We start from the raw sequence: 16477 nt of genomic DNA on the forward strand, positions 1-16477 counted from the left end.
AAATCAGCTTCTTGCTGAAAATAATAAAATAAAAATATTATGATGTAACATCTTGGGTGTGAATTAAACATATGTGTATTGAAATACTGTATTTTTCTTTATGGCATCAAAATGTTTAACTTTAGGTTTGTAATATTGGAACTGCTTTTCTAAAGCAGCTGGTTGATTATAGGAGGAAGACATATTTCTTTTGAGATTGGATGTGCTCGTGTTAGTGTCTGGGGGAATGGATACATTATTATCAAGTACAGCATTACTGACAGCCTAGGGGACTATTTTAATTTTTAACATTTTGCTTCTTTATTTTGTAACTTTATACATTCTCCTGACAGTTTTCTCTAAGACCTGATATGGACAATGTGTGAAAAAAAAAACATATATATCATAAAAGTTGCCTACCATTTCTCTCATGGTAGCTGTAGCTTGTGAGCATAATTAAAATTACAAGTGTGAAAGGACACATAGTTTCTAGACTGTTCTTAAGACAGATTGTAGAACCATCTAGAACATTATGAACGAATATAGCTTTCTATATTGATTATTTTTATTGGATTGAGGCGGACACTAATAAGACAGAAAGTATTGAAAACCTCTATTCACATTTGAATGCAAAGCTGATTATCAGATTTAAGGAGTGAATATCATTATTTTTGCCCAAATTTTAAAATAATCATGTCTAAACATTCTCAACACATTTATAAATAATCTTATGAAAGTCTTATAAGAAGATTTATGTAATTTCTCTAACAAGTGCTGCTTGTTCATATATGAAGATGTTCAATAAAACAAGGTATTTTAATTGATCTTCTGGTTGTAATAATGTGTTTGCAATGACTCATGCTCTGATGCCTGGGGACTTGGCAGGCTTGGAAAGGGGTAGTCTCTAACTGGGAAGTGAGTGGAACTAGCTGCCTCATGCAGGAATTAAATCCTTGGAATAAATCTCATTAAATCCAAACCTTAACCAGTTGAACTAATTGGATTCAGGTGACTAAACATGATTCCTATTAATTGTATTTTTAACAAAAAGGCCTCACAATGAAAAAGGGAAAATAATACTCATGAGTTTTAAAAAGCCAGTATGTAGTTTATGGACCACTGCTTGCCTTGTTCTTATTTGTTTGCTTATTTAGCATCCATATCTACAATGTAATACCATATAATGAACATAAATTTGTAGAGAATCATCCCTATCTGAAGATACAACGAAATATGTAGACATTTGGAATGAAAGGAAGGAATACTTAGGTAGATAGCACAGGAACAAGTTTACAGAGGGCTAGAGTTGGAGGGAAAATTAGTGCCAGGACTTCCTTCCTTCTCCTGGGCCAAGGATGGGCAAGGCCTGGAGCATCTGTCCTTAGTCACTCTGCCTCCAGATACCACTGAATGTTTAAGGCTAGACCTGTCTCTCTTGGAACTAGGGTCTGGTGGAACCTGACGACCCAGACATACTCCAGGCCCTGCCTGGCCCATTGGCTCCCTCTGCGTTTGTGTGGGCACAAAAGGAAAGAGAAAGTTGAAGTGTGGCAGATGAGGTTGGTTGGACCACAGGGAGACACAGGAGGACATAGGACTGTGGGAAAGCCATCTCCCATATGGGCACTGGCACTGTGGGCCAAGAGGAGAAATAGAGCGTTGAGAGGAGAACTGGAAAAGGTGATTTTCTGAAGACGAAGCGAAGAGTGTTGCCCTTAAGAGTGGACTGGTCACCTGGGTTAGATGCTGCTGAGATGCCTTGAGGAGGAAAATGAAGACTCAGAGAGAGGTATTGATTAAGCCATTATCAGTTAGTAGAGATATTGCATCCACTTTTCCTGAAGCCCAGGAAGCCCAAGATTAGGTTCTAGAAACACAGTTTATAAAGAGAGATGTGCTTAATGTTCCCCTGTTACCTGCTTTTAGGCACATGAATTAGTGCACTAAAACTCTCAAAGTTAGATAATACATTTCAGACTCAGAATCTTGCTTCTACATATTAGATGGAACTCAGTTTGTTGCAGTTATTTTTTTTTTTCAATGTAGTCAAATTTTTCATTTTTGTCCAAATAGGTGACCATTCTGATTAATCAGTTCTTGTAGAGCCTGTGCTCTACCAATCCTCAGCTGGTTTTGGTGCTGCGTGCTAGCAGTCCTTTCCCCATCTAGGCTTCAGTGCTCACTGTTCTTACAATCTGTCTTAAGAACAGTCTAGTTTAGCTGTGTGCTGCATGAGGGCTTCCCTCCCCTTCCAGCCTGATGTGACTTGACATCTCTTACACTGTAATAATACTTTTAAATCACAAAGTTGTGTTCACATTCTGCCTTGATTTAGAGATGTAAAGACTTATATTCTTTACTAGGTTGTAAATTTCTGGTGATGTATTACCCTTTAACTTTGCATAAGACTTTGTAATTATTTACTTCCTCATTCTGACTTGTGATTTAGCTGTGTGTACATGTATCTTATCTCCTTCACTAAGAGCTAAACCCCTGGAAGGTGGCAATCATAATTAATCACCTTTATATTGCCTCATAATATGTGGTACACTAATGAGCATCTGAGAATTTATTGAATTAATGATTCTTCATTGATATCTTAGCAGAAATGTCACTGAAACTAAGCTTCTGTTTAGCCAGGGATTTGTAAGTTGTTGTATCAGCTATTAGATACATCTCAGTTCTAAAGAAACTTTGGATAATTGTATCTTTTAGTGTGTATGAACTGAAAAAGCCTTATATGTAAAAAAGTTATGCATTTATGTCGAAAATCACTTATATATCCCACATATTTCCAGAATGCCCTATAATACATAGCACTCTAATTTCTGTCTCAGTGAGTCTTCTATATTTTTGTCCTTGTTATTGGTATTTTGAAAGCAATATGTACCATGGATATCAGTACTAAATTTGAGAGTTTTTTAAAATGTGTGATTTTTGTGGGGCTTAGAGATTCTCCGACTCCAACATACTAGTCTAGGTAAAAGCTGTGAGTTTGGGTTCTGTAGTGTGTAGGATATTTTAGGTTAGTTTTCTCAGAGTAGTTGATAAGTATAGACTCCTTCATGGGAAGTCTTACAGAAGATTATTTTTATGTAAACATTATTCTAGGTTAGGTCAGATGTTTAGATTACTTTTTAATAAATATTGTTCTAGGTTAGTAACCAACAAATATTCCATGCATCCATACAAGTGATCTTTCAGCTAAATGCTCATGAACAATGGAGGGATGATGAGGACTTGCTTAAACAGAAAAGCAAAACACATTCTTGATTTCTTTTTTCCTCTCCACTACTTTCTTTTTTTTTGTTTGTTTTTGAGATGTTTTTGTTATAGGGCGTGTACGCTCGCCAGAGAGACAGAGAGACAGAAAGCGAGAAATCGCCCCCCCTTCCCCCCCAGGGAGGATGGCCACACCATACTCCATTCTCCTCCACTCTCCTATCAGGATCTTGGGCACGCACACACATGCGCCTGGCATGAGTTTAAGCCACCAGGTCCATGACTCGAACCATGGTCGAATGCATGGGAGTCCAGCGACATAGCCATTACACTAACTGCTGGTCCCTCTACTACTTTTTTCACAGATAAGATTTCTTATCTGCAGCTTTATGTATTCTCCCAAATTTCTCATTAGCAGATGGGTAGCATTTTTCAGAATGATGAAGTGGGCATAGAAGATGAGTGTTGTAACTCTAAAGTTAGCCATGCCCTGAATAAACCAGGTTCAAAATATACTTTAAATAGCTGAATAATGTGGGAGGCTAGCTCTTAGAAATGATCTTGTAAGGCCTTTATCAATATAATCAACTCAGGCATCTAGTGCCAAATTTCTAATATATTTTTAAAGTAATAAATGACACTTCTGAATCTGGGTACATCTGAGTAACTGAAAAATTTTGTCCTCTTAGTCTACTTTGTTGCAAGTAGTAGAAGCTTCTAAGTTGGAAATTATATACTAAGAAAGTTTTAGATCAAAGTTCGAAATCCTATTCTGCCATCTCATTACTTTGTGACTTTTAGGAACTAGTATTACTTATGACATTGCAGGAAGATAGCACTATCTTTGGGAAGTATTTAGAGAAATCTTGATAAAAAAAAAACCTTACTGCTTTGTTGGCTATAACAGATTTTCATAAAAGATTTTGAGAGGATGGAGGATGGTTCTTCAAAGCTATGGTATGATAAACTACAGAATAGTTGCACACCTGATACACTTTTCAGCACTACCAATTAATATTCATTTGTTTTTATTTTTTTTAATAGAGATTTTTGTTAGAGGACACATGCACTTGCCAGAGAGACAGAAAGCGAGAAATCATCTCCCCACTTGTCCCCGGGGGGGATGTCCATGCTACAATCCCTTCCCCTCAGGGCACGCATTCACATGTGCCTGGTGTGAGTTTTAAGCCACTGGATCCATACTCGAACCATGGTCGCCTACATGGGAATCCAGCAATATAACCATTACACCATCTGTTGGTCTCCGGTCAATATTCTTATCACTTGCTTTCCTGCGTGCATTGCCTGCACTTCTTAGAAAGCTTTTCAGCATATTTCATGTAGTGGTTGGAGTATAGGAATGACAGTTTACCTTCTGGTGACTTTTTGTTTTTAATCAGCTTTGTTCAGATACAATCTTGTACAAAAACAACTAATTCATTTGAAGAATACAGTCCAGTTATTTTGAAGTGGTATACAGTTGTGTACCCGCTATCACACACAGATTAAAATCATCCTAAAAAGTTCCTGAATGCCTTTATCAATCAGTTTCCTCCTCCCGACCCTCAGCCCCTGTAACCTCAAGAATACCATAGAAATGGGATTATACAATTTGTTTTCTTTCATGTGTGACGTTTTTACTTACCAAATGTTTTTGAAATTTATTCATGTTATTATGTGTATCGATGGTTCTTTATTACTGTTGAGTAGTGTAACAGTATATAGTTATATTACAATTTTATTTATTCATTGAATACAGCCAATAGATCTGATTACTAAGATTTTTTTTCTTTTACATGAAATCTTTTGTCATTTTCCAAGTGTTTCTATGTGAATTAGTTCTTCTAGTTATAACCAAGGAAAATTCTCAAAGTTGTCAATTCAGTCCTAGAGATTACATAGATGCAGAAACTAAAATATTAGCCATATAGTTGTGGATCTTATTGAAAATTCTGTAATAGCTTAACACTTTTTTTTTTCTTTTTTCTTAATGGAGATTTTTTACTATAGGGTACATGCACTTGCCTGAGAGACAGAGAGAGAAAGTCAGAAATCACTCCCTGGGGAGATGGCCATGTCACAATTCCTTCACTTCCATTCTCCTCTCAGAATTTTGGGCACACATTCGCATGCTCCTGGCTTGAGTTTTAAGCTGCCAGGTCTAGTACTCAAACCATGGCTGACCACATAGGAGTCCAGCGACATAACCATTATGCTGTCTGCTGGTCCCAATACTATTTTTTTTTTAATAAAATTAGACAACAAATAAAAGATCATTATGAAAAAATGTTTATGTCAAGTATCTGAACATAAATTGTGATCTTGATAACTTACGATGACATGTCACGATTGATTTAATCTCCCATTGACTATAGTATTCTTAGTTATTGAGATTTATTTTAATGATTTTGGAGCAGATTATATTTGGTCAAAAATATGATTTTCATATACACAGAAAGGAAGACACATGTATGAATCGTGCCTTAGGAAAACTAAAGATCTTTGGTTTAACTTCATTCTTACAAGCATAGCTTTAGCAATGATTAGTCATTTGCTTCAGCAAGTTTCTCTTAAAAAGTATTTATGCAATTAAATTACTAAGCTCTATAATCATGTCAACCTTATTGGGTCTTTGAATCAAAATGATGGAAGGTAAAAATGATTAGCACATTTAAAGGAGAATTTACAACAGAAGTCTTGGTATTAACCTTACACAACAAACCGAGGGAACATTTATCTTGAATTATTGATTAGATTAGTTTAGTTTAGTAATATATTTTAGTCTGTTGGTTATCAAACGCTATAAATCAGAGTTCTCATAGTTATCCATGCATAGCTACGAATCAGTTGGGGATATTGGAGGAGGGAGGAATGTGTATACAAAGGTGCTATGTTTGTCAGATCATGCATGAACTCAGAATAAATTTTTAGAGTGAGATCATTTTAAACAGCTGCAGAAAGTCAGTTTACAACTAAATTTAATCAGAGGCATTGTTCTTTATGGCTATTCTATTTCATAAAGTATGTTCCTGACAGGCCACTTTTCCCTTCCTGTACTGTGGATGGAGTCTTCAGAAATAAATTACCTTCTGGTGATTTTTCAGAGAAACCATTTGTCAAAAGTTTTGAGTAACATGTGGCTTTTTATATTTTACTTTGTTAGAAAATAAGTATATTGTATTATTTTAGCATTTGTTAATATAATTTAAGAGCTCATGTTTTTTGTCCTTTTTTTTTGCTGATTTTCAATAGATTTTTCACTGAGTTAAAAGTAATTGAGAATAATCTTATAATACCTCATATACAAAAATCATTTCTTTACAAAGTTATGGAACGGTCCCTCTCTGTTTTTCCATATACCTTATATGAGTAAACATGACATGTCTGCTTGCAGACATACACTTAGATACTTTCTGCATGGTTTTCTTTTTATTAAAATGTGTAATTTATGTTAGTGGACCATGAGCAAGCAGGGTAATTCCCACACTAGATAAGATGGCGTGTATTAGCATCGATACATCATTATGGGACATGAAATTTGAGTTGCTAATGAGGTTGCAACTGAGCCAAACAATCTTCTTTTGTTAGGAGACAGCATAGTGACATTGACAATTCAGTTTAAGGAAAGACTAATTAATAAATTTTATTGGAAGATACCAAAATGGCAATTACACTAAGATGAGCCCTGAACTATCACTACAGTCTAGCATTAGAGATCTGAGAGTTGTTTGAACTGAATTCCTTAAGACTTCACTTTTGCTTCTGTAGCCAGAAATAACATTAACATGCTGAAGAATCTCAAAAGGTATTTAAAATACAACAAACGGCCAGCCCGTGGTGTGTTTGAGGCAACTGGACCACACATGGCAGACTGTGTGACACAGGCCTTGACAGCTTGAAAAACACACTGGGTGCATGGTGACACATGCCTAAAGTCCCAAAACGAGGGAGAATTTGAGGAGATGGCCTTGTGATGTGACAAACCCCCCATGAGGGGTGCTTTCTCATACCATGATGCCTGGGGTATGTTACTTGGGGCTAGAGGAGCTATGAAAGGAGAAGATGCTTAAACATTCACACTCTTTAGAAATGATTATTTAAAATCTTTGTGCTATTTAAATATTAGCCTCTTATTCAACCTAGTGGAGTGCCCCTGAAAATATCAACAAATGGCTCACCAGGTGGCATGGTGATTAAGTGTTGGACTTCCACATGGCTGACCACAGTGTGAGTCCTGGGCCTGGTGGCTTGAAAATCACACCCAGTGTGTATGGAGCATGCCCCAAATCCTGAGACAGGAATGGAGATGGGATTGTTCTGTGGCCATACCCTCCAGCGGGCAGTTTCTTAATTTCCCTCTCTCTGTTTGTCTGTCTCTCTTATCATACTCATTTCCAAAACCTTTTTATTTTTTTTGTGTGCTTTCTTCCAAGTATTATACATCCTTATCTTTCACAATGCACATGTGTCTCTGGAGAAGTCTTTCCAATAACTACCAGTTTCCAAAGACCCAAATTAGAAATAAATTCTCTAAGTAGCCCTCACCATAATGTCATAATGAAATTTTATTTGGGTGCTTTTACGTAATTGTATAGAATAACTTGTTCCTGTTTTATTCATATTTGAAGGTAATACCAGCAACCAGTACCAGGTTTGAAAACTGTCTTAGTTTGTTATTGTGCTGCAAAAAGAAATACCTGAGACGGGGTATTTATATAGAGTAGAGGTTTACTTGGCTCACTGTTCTGGTGGCTTTTTTAGGATGAAATTTCCCAGATTTAGTTCTTTTATTAAAAAGTAATTAAGGCAAGTTTATAGACGAAAAGATGTGTTTTCTTACTTTCAGCATAGTAGTTAAAAAGGCAATTGAAGCTTAGAAGCTTAGAGTGCAGTTTTCTTTGTACAACTATCATCATTTTTTCACTCCATGCAAAATTCACTTATTTATCTCTAGCGGCCTCTAGTGTGTATTCAATTTGTTTTCCTGCTCAGCTGTACATTAGTTGGTTATTAGTAACTGGAGAGTAGTTCCATGTGTTAGGAAAAAGAAAAACAACTACAGTTCCTGTCATCTTAGCATTTTGTCAGTCAGTGAAAAGAACATTTTCGCCTAATAGTGTGGTCTTATGATTCCTGTTAGCAGTAATAAGGCTCTCACAGTGAATTTTCTCTATCTGGCAAGCTTGTTTCTGATCTTGTAGGAGAAAGAGTTAGTGGTCATGTCCTACTTGGACACATTCTAGTGTTTTAACAGGATGGAGTCAAGTTAGGATACAGACAGCAAAGATTATCCCAACAAGAAATTGTAGCCACGTCATATTACAAAAATCTGAACTAAACCGTATTTTGTTCAGTTTTAAGTGAAACTGTGTCCAAATCATTTTTAAAATTTAATTATAATTACAAATAAAAATAATATGAAGGTAAATTAGTTTAAATGAACCAAATCTGTATTATTTATTTACCCTTTTAAAAAAGCTTTATTTCTTCCATGACCTAGAGAGCAAACGAGAGATGGAGAGAGAGATAATACCTCAACAGGGCCTTAACACTATCCTCCACCCTCACCTTCATCCTGTCCCAAATCGTGGCACACATGTACCCTCTCTACCTAAGGATGTCTTTAGCCCAGAGCCTTCCCATGTGGATCGGCCTCAGAGTGTCACATTCTACTGTTATGCTGCTGTCCAGCTCCAACTCAATTTTTTCATTGATGTATTATGTAGGAAATGAGATTCTACTGTTGTTTTTAGCATTTGATTATGTAGTCGTTTCCTGTGATAGCATAATTGTAAGAACACGGTGCAGCAGGGAACAACATGCGTACCTTCATTGACCTTTCATAGAGATAACAAGTGAGATAAATGGGAAAGTAGAAAGTATATTACTAGTGTGAAGGAAGAAGATAAAGCAGAAGAGGTAGCATATATTGTGGTAGGTGCGTAGTAATTGAACTGAGAGGAAAACCTCATGGAGAAAGTGACTTTTGAGTTAGGACTTCATTTTATAAAGTTATTTGGCTATCCCAAGGAGAGCATTCCAGGCAAGGGAATGCTTGGGCAGAGGCTCTGAGACATGAGAATGGTATCAGTTAGCTCTGCTGTGTAACAAGCCACCCCAAGACTCAATGACTTTAAAAAAATTATCTATTTACTTATTTTTCTGCAAGTCTAAGAGTCAGCTAGGCAGATGATCTGGGCTCACTCATGTAGCCATATGGGTTGTAAAGGAAAACCATTATCTACTCTTAATTCTTTCTAAACAGCAAATATGTAGATTTTCTACACAAAGAGATGCTGCAATTCTCTGCAGACACCAGCCAGGTGTTTTATAATTTGATTAAATTGTACACTAAACAGAATAAATGTGTACCCCTCAGATTAAGGGCTCAGTCCCACAAGACGGCCTCACTGTAGAGAACAGGCCCGACTACTTAGTTTCCAAGTTATTCACACATCTGTCCAATGTTGATACATAATGGGGTTCCTAGAACCCTCTATGTTTGATGATTTGCTAGAATGGCTCACAGATGTCATGTAAACACATTTCTTATGTTTACAGTTTGCTATAATGGATACAACTAAATGGCCAGATGAAGTGGTACATAGGGTGAGGTTAGGAAGAGTCTTTAGCTCAGGAGCTTCTGTCCTTGTGGAGTTAGGGTGTACCATTCTACTGGCAGGTGTATGTGTTCACCAACTTGGCTACTCTCTACACTCCTCTGTTTAGGATGATTTATGGAGGTCCCATTATGTAGGCACCACTGATTAAATCATTGGTCATTGGTGATTAGCTTAATATGCAGCAACACTCTTCCCAATGGGGTTGGGAATGGAGCTAAAACATTCTAACCCTCCTATCATGACTTGGTTTTTCTGGTAACCTACCTCCCAACCTGAAGCTATTCTAAGAGTCCCCAATTATCGTGTTACCATATAAAAGACACATTCTCTCTCTCATTTAAAAAAATTATTTTTATTTAACTTATTTATTTATTTATTATTATTATTACTTAATTTGACTAGAGATGAACAGAGAGAAAGAGAGAGAAAGGGAAACTGAGAAAGTAAGCCACCAGGTCTGGGACTTGAACTGCGGTTGGCCATTTGGGGGTCCAGTGCCCTTAACCACCATGCCACCTGCCAGCCCCACAGAAGACATTCTTATTCTATGGATTTCACGGGTCTCAGAAGTACTCGCTTTAGCAACCAGGGACTTAAACCAAACCTATATTTTCTCTTACATCCCAATATTGCAGTTGGGTTGGTACATTTGCCAATGATGCCAGCAGGTAGATAGTATTCACATATTTGGAGATTATCTGTCTATAAGTTGGGTACCTGAATCTTCTTTCTCAACTTCTGTCTGCCAGCCTAGCTCAGGATTGTTTTTATAGCAACAGGAGTGTGTTCCCAGAGAGCCAAGGGCTGCACTCCATCTGAGGCCTCAGTTCCTAACTGCCATCCCATCATGGCTACTGCATTATGTTGGTCAAAGCAAGTCATGAGGCTAAAACAAATTCAGGTTGTGGTTAGCTACTTTAGATAGAAGATTTTAGTCACAATGGAGTTTGTTTTTCAAACAACTAAATTAGAGAGAATGGGGGAGAACTTACTGGGAAGGAATGAGGTTAGGAAGATAAGTAAGTAGATTATGAGGGTCTTTGAAGCTACTGTTAATGGTTTACTGTGAATGAGATGAGAAACTATTGGAGGGTTTTGGGCAGAAAAATGACACGAGTTGACTTACCTGGATTGTTGCATAGAAGGTGGTAAGAAAAAGCCAGATTGAAAACATATTTTTGAAAGAAGAGCTTAGGGGCCAGCAGGTAGCATAGTGGTTAAAGGTGCTGAATTCCCACATGACCAACCAGGGTTCAAGTCCCAGACCTGGTGGCTTACTTTCTCGCTTTCCCTTTCTGGTCAAATTAAATAATGATAATAATAATAACAACAAATTGAAATAAATAAATCTTTAAGCAATAAAAAGAAAGAAGAAGAGCCTATAGAACTTGCTAACAAATTCAGTTATGAATTACAAGAAAGAGCCAATGATGCTCCAGAGACTTGGACTAAACAACTGGAATAAAATGTTTTCCATTAGATGAGATTGGGAAGGTTGTAACAGAAATAGTTCTGGTGAGAGAAAGATCAGAAATTCAGTGATACCTGTGTATAGTTGTAGTTACTCATACATCTAACATTGAGTAGGTTGTTGGATACAGGAGTCTGAGCTCAGTCATCAGTCTACAGAGTGCGTGTGCATGTGTGTGTGTGTGTGTGTGTGTGTGTGTGTGTGTGTGTATGTGTTTATATAGATAGATAGCCATGAGAGTAAGATGACCTAATAAGTTTAGATAGAAGATAAAAGAAGTCTGTATTCTGAGCTGTGGCATACTCCAGTGTGAAAAAGAAAAGTCTAAGAACCTTAGAAGACCTAACAGGGAAATGCTATGGTTTAGGTAATGGTGTGTTCACAAAGGGGTCATGTATTGGAATATGGTCCCTAATGTTATGGTATTGGGGAGTGGTGGGGCCTAGTTGGTGGTTTTGGATCACAGGGGCACTACCCTTGGGAATGGATTAATGCTATCTCTTAAGGAGTGAGTTCTCACTCTGAAAAGGAGTGGACAGGGAAAAGAAGACTCACCTTCAATGTGGGTGGACACCAATCAGCTGGGAGTGCTGGGGGGGGGCAGGCAACAGAGGAAGTGGGGGATTCTTTCCCTCCCATTTTCCTGCTGACTTTCCTGATCCTGAGGACCACGTTGTAATGTAGCACCAGAGGCCAGCTAGATGTAGGCCCCAAGCTCTTGGACTTTTTAGCAACCAGAATCATGAGCCAAATAAACTTCTACTCTCTAAGTATCACCTAATGTCAGGTATTTCTGTTTAGGAACACAGTAACAGACTGATATAGGAGACAAAGAGTGATCAGTGGGTTAGGGGAAAACTAAGAAACTGGTTTTTTCCTTGAATCAAGTGACAAAAGAAAAGGGAATAATTATTTTTGTTATATAGTTCTGTGTTTATGTTATATAGTTATATAAGTATTTATGTTATATAGTTATATATAAAATAGAATGGGAGAATTAACCATTAGCTTTAGCAACATGGAAGTCTTGGAGATTAAAAATATATATGAATGTGTGTGTGTGTGTGTGTGTGTGTGTGTAATTATAGGTTATGTGTTTACTAATAAATTTAAATTTGCTCTTTTGTCATTTTTTAAATTTATTTTTCTTTTTTGATCTTATTTTCATTTGAATAAACTATGCCTGTTAAGTCTATTTGAGTGGGCATACTTAATTTTTGTCTTTTGTATTTCTTTTAAATGTTTTCTCTAATACTCATTTTCATTTTATTTATAACATTCCTTATCTAAGGATTTTATGATTTCAAGGTGACCTACACCTAAGCCATTATCACCTAATTGCATTCTTTTGGATTCATAGATAACTATGCCAGCCCAGCCTCTGTTTTTTAGGAAGTTCACACATTCATATATAATGGATAGAAGCAGCAAGATAAAAACAGAAACTAGCAAGGATGGAAACTAATATATTTACTTTAGCAGGATAGTGTATGCCTTAAGAAATTATTATTATTATTATTTTCATTTTCTTAAATAGGTTTTAGTTCCTGCTGTTGGGGAAACTGTGGGAGGAAAGGAAGAATCAGGATTAAAAACACCACGCTAGCAGGAACTGCAGCTAGGCAGCTTATTACTCTTGGTGTTAGAGAACTTGGGAGGAGCAGACAACCTATTAGTGACCCTAATGGCATTTATCACTAGCTGTATTTATTGAATTCTTTGTATTATGTCTCAGCTGAATCACTGGGAGAAGCATAAAGCAAATAAATTACACAAAGTAATTCACTATCAGGGAGCTAGCTTTTTATGTTTGTTAAGGTGAAGAATTGGCATTAACCTGTATATACGCTTTGGGGCTCTTTCATATTTGTAAATAAGAAAAGATGAAACCTTCCACTGTGCACTATGTCGAGCTTGGCTCAATTCTTCTCAGCATCTGTAGCATTTTCTGGTATTACCTTCCCCCTCCACCACTTCCTTCTAGGAACGTAGCCCTATAGCTAGTTTCCCTTTCCGATAATAACCTCCCTCATTCCTCTCCTCACCCCTACTAGCTCCTTTGGAACATGAGTGATTATCACAAAGGACAGAGGAGAAAGTGACCTAATATTAGGATCCAGAGGAAGTATTTACTTGTACAACTTTTATTGAATATAGTATGCAAAGCTCTTCCTCTTAATTTCCATCACGCTAAGGATCCGATTTCAACATACGAATTTTGGAGGGACACAAACGTTCAGACCATAGCAAGCTGTAATCTAAGAAATTACCTTCGTGGTATCCTGTGCTCCTCCTTCATTTCATACCATTTCTTTCCCTTCCTTTATCTTCTTACTTTCTTCTTTTTGTTACCTGAATAAAGGTATTATTTTTATTTCTCACCTTCTTGTCAGTTAACTATTTTAATTTTTCATGCAGAATTAATTAATACAAAGCTTTTCCTTTTTTTCCTCTTGTTTGCGGGCCACCCCTACCCCTCAGTCTGGCTGTTCCCGCATGCTTCTATACTAGCCTACGCTCGACTCAGTCAGTTCTGTAAAGGCCTGGTTACTTGTCTCTATCCACACTTTAATCCTTTCGGTACTATGATAACTGTTGAATCATTATCTGGCATATATAATACATATGGTAAAAATACTTGATAAATTGAGTTAAGTGTCTGTCTGTGGAGGGTTCATTAGTGTGCAGTGCTTGCTCTTTCCTCTCTTTAGCTCTCTTCTGCACTGACAACTTTCAGCCCCTAACCACCACACCATCCTGCCAGCCCCCACATAAACTCTTATTTAGATCTCGACATATTCATATCAGAAAGCTTGCTAGGTTCTATGTAGTGTTTAGAATTCATTTAAGTGCATTGTTTACTGTATCTGAACATATTATATAGTTCAATATGTATACCATATCTGATGTCCGTGTTTGTGGTATAAATATTCTAGGAATATTATTTCTGTGGTCCTCTTTATTAGTGTGTTACCTTTTTTTCTTCTTAGAGTAGACAGTACATTTTGGTCAGAGTCAATAGTAAATTTTAAAACTTCTTTCAAAACCTTTGTACTATAAGTTTTGCTACTGAATTTATTTTTTTCTTCTTTCTCTCTCATCCTTCTTTCATTTACCTATAAAGGGCATTACTTAAATTTGTAGACTAGATTTTCGAAATGGAAATAGTCTTCTTCCCAGAAACTTCTGGTCACTTAAATAGAGTTATTTGATCCTTGATATCCTAATGATATATAAAAGCAGACCCAGTGTTTTCCTTCACACAGAGAAAAGCTGTTCACATGTGGCATGAAAGTCACTGACAATACATTATACCATCTGCATGTATAGCATTAAACTCCGAGTCAGAGAGGCAATACACATGTTTCTTATGTCACGTACAATGCTTGGTATAATAGTGTCTAGTCAAATATTACATTGAGTATTAAATTTTTGATTAAGTATGTGATTATAAAATTGCTGTTAAATATTTTAAAGAATAAATCACCTTTTCGTAACATTTTGGTACTGATTAAAATCTACAATCTTGCTGTCATTTAGAAAGTGATTTCCTAAAATGTACCTTTTGGGGCTAGATCATGGTATACAGGTAAAAGACAATGCCTTGTGAGACTGACCTACATGGGAAGGTTTTGATTTGCATTGGGGACCTTCCTGGTCTAGTGAGCACACATGTGCCCATGTTCCAGGCTGCATTGGGCTGTAAGTGGATCACTCTGTGAAGACCATGTTAAAGGTGCTGTCTCCCTGTCACTCTTGCTCATGGAAGAAAGAAGTAAACAAAATTTAAAAAAGAAGTATGTTTTTCAAAATTTGTGGTATGCTTGAACTATAAAATATTTTAAAATTAGTCATATATTCATTAAATATGAATAAATGTCAAATATGACATAAAATTAAATATATAAAGTAATGGGGCAATGTAAACTGGTGAAAATAAAGATAAAATATGAATAGGAAATTATTTTTTTAAGAGAGATTTTTGCTATAGGGCACATTAATTTGCTGGAGAGACAGAGAGACAGAAAGACAGAAAGTGAGTAATCACCCCCAAAAAGCGACCACACCACAATCCTTTCTTGTCCATTCTCCTCTTGGGATTTGGGCCATGCATGTGCCTGCGCCCAGTATATTTCAAGCCCCCAGGACTTGAACCAGGGTCATCTATGTGGGAGTCCAGTGACTTAACCATTTGCTGGTCCCAGAAAAGTAAAATTCTTAACCTACTTTAATGACATATGATTGATTTTAGTTAGTAGCAATGTATTATGTATATAAATGGAGGTTTTTAAGTCTCAACTAGTTCCATGAGAAGTTATAGGTCATTCCAGGGATGTACTGAATATAGTTGATTATTTGGATCAAGAGAGAAAAGAAAAAAAAATGGTGTTATAGAACATATTTGGTAGGATCACAATCCTGTTTGATCTATTGAGTCTTGCTTTATAACCCAGAACAAGATTTGGCAAACTAACTCGCAGGGCAGCTGCCTCTAAATAAAGTTTTATTGGAACATGGCCATGCCTGGTGCTTTCTTGTTTTCTACAGCTGCTTTCGTTCTACCATTGCAGAGTGAAATGGATGTGCCAGATCCCTTATAGGCTACAGAACCTAAAATATTGGCTACCTAGCTCTTTAAGAAAGTTGTTGATCCCTGACCCAGAATAAGGTCTATTTTGAAGACTATTTCTTGTGTTAGTCCATTTTCAATTGCCATAAGAGAATACCTGAGACTGGGTAACTTATAAAGAAAACTAGTTTCTTCTAGTTCTGGAGACTGTGAAGTTCAAGATTGGGACCACGTCTGGCTGACTTCCGGTGAGGGCCTCATACTGCATGTAAGCATTGTGGAAAGTGGAGGGCTGCTGACAGGTATGCAAGAGATGAGAAATGAGGTGCAGCCTTGCATTTCAGAACTCCTTTTGAGAATAAGAACTCACTACCATGAGAATTGCACTAATCAACTCATGAGGGTGGAGTCCTTATAAGGCCTCCCATTTAGGCCCCACCTCTTAAATGTACCACCTACTGACATTGCCTCATTGAATCAATTTTCTTTTCCTTTTTTTTTTTTAAGAGTGATTTTTGTTATAGGGCACATATTCTAGATGGAGAGATAGAGATAGAGAAAGAAACAGAAAGTAAGCAATCAATCCCCCGGTCGGGGGGGGAGGGATGTCCC

General features: G+C 36.9%; 1 protein-coding gene across 2 annotated transcripts in view; it reads left to right on the forward strand.

Moving 5' to 3' along the window:
• Positions 1–16477, forward strand: part of TPK1 (thiamin pyrophosphokinase 1) — a 427050-nt gene that overhangs the window by 149130 nt on the left and 261443 nt on the right. The window lies entirely within an intron of this gene.

This window comes from Tupaia chinensis, unplaced genomic scaffold (genome assembly GCF_000334495.1).
Source record: "Tupaia chinensis unplaced genomic scaffold, TupChi_1.0 Scaffold000010_1, whole genome shotgun sequence".
Lineage (NCBI taxonomy): Eukaryota > Metazoa > Chordata > Mammalia > Scandentia > Tupaiidae > Tupaia > Tupaia belangeri.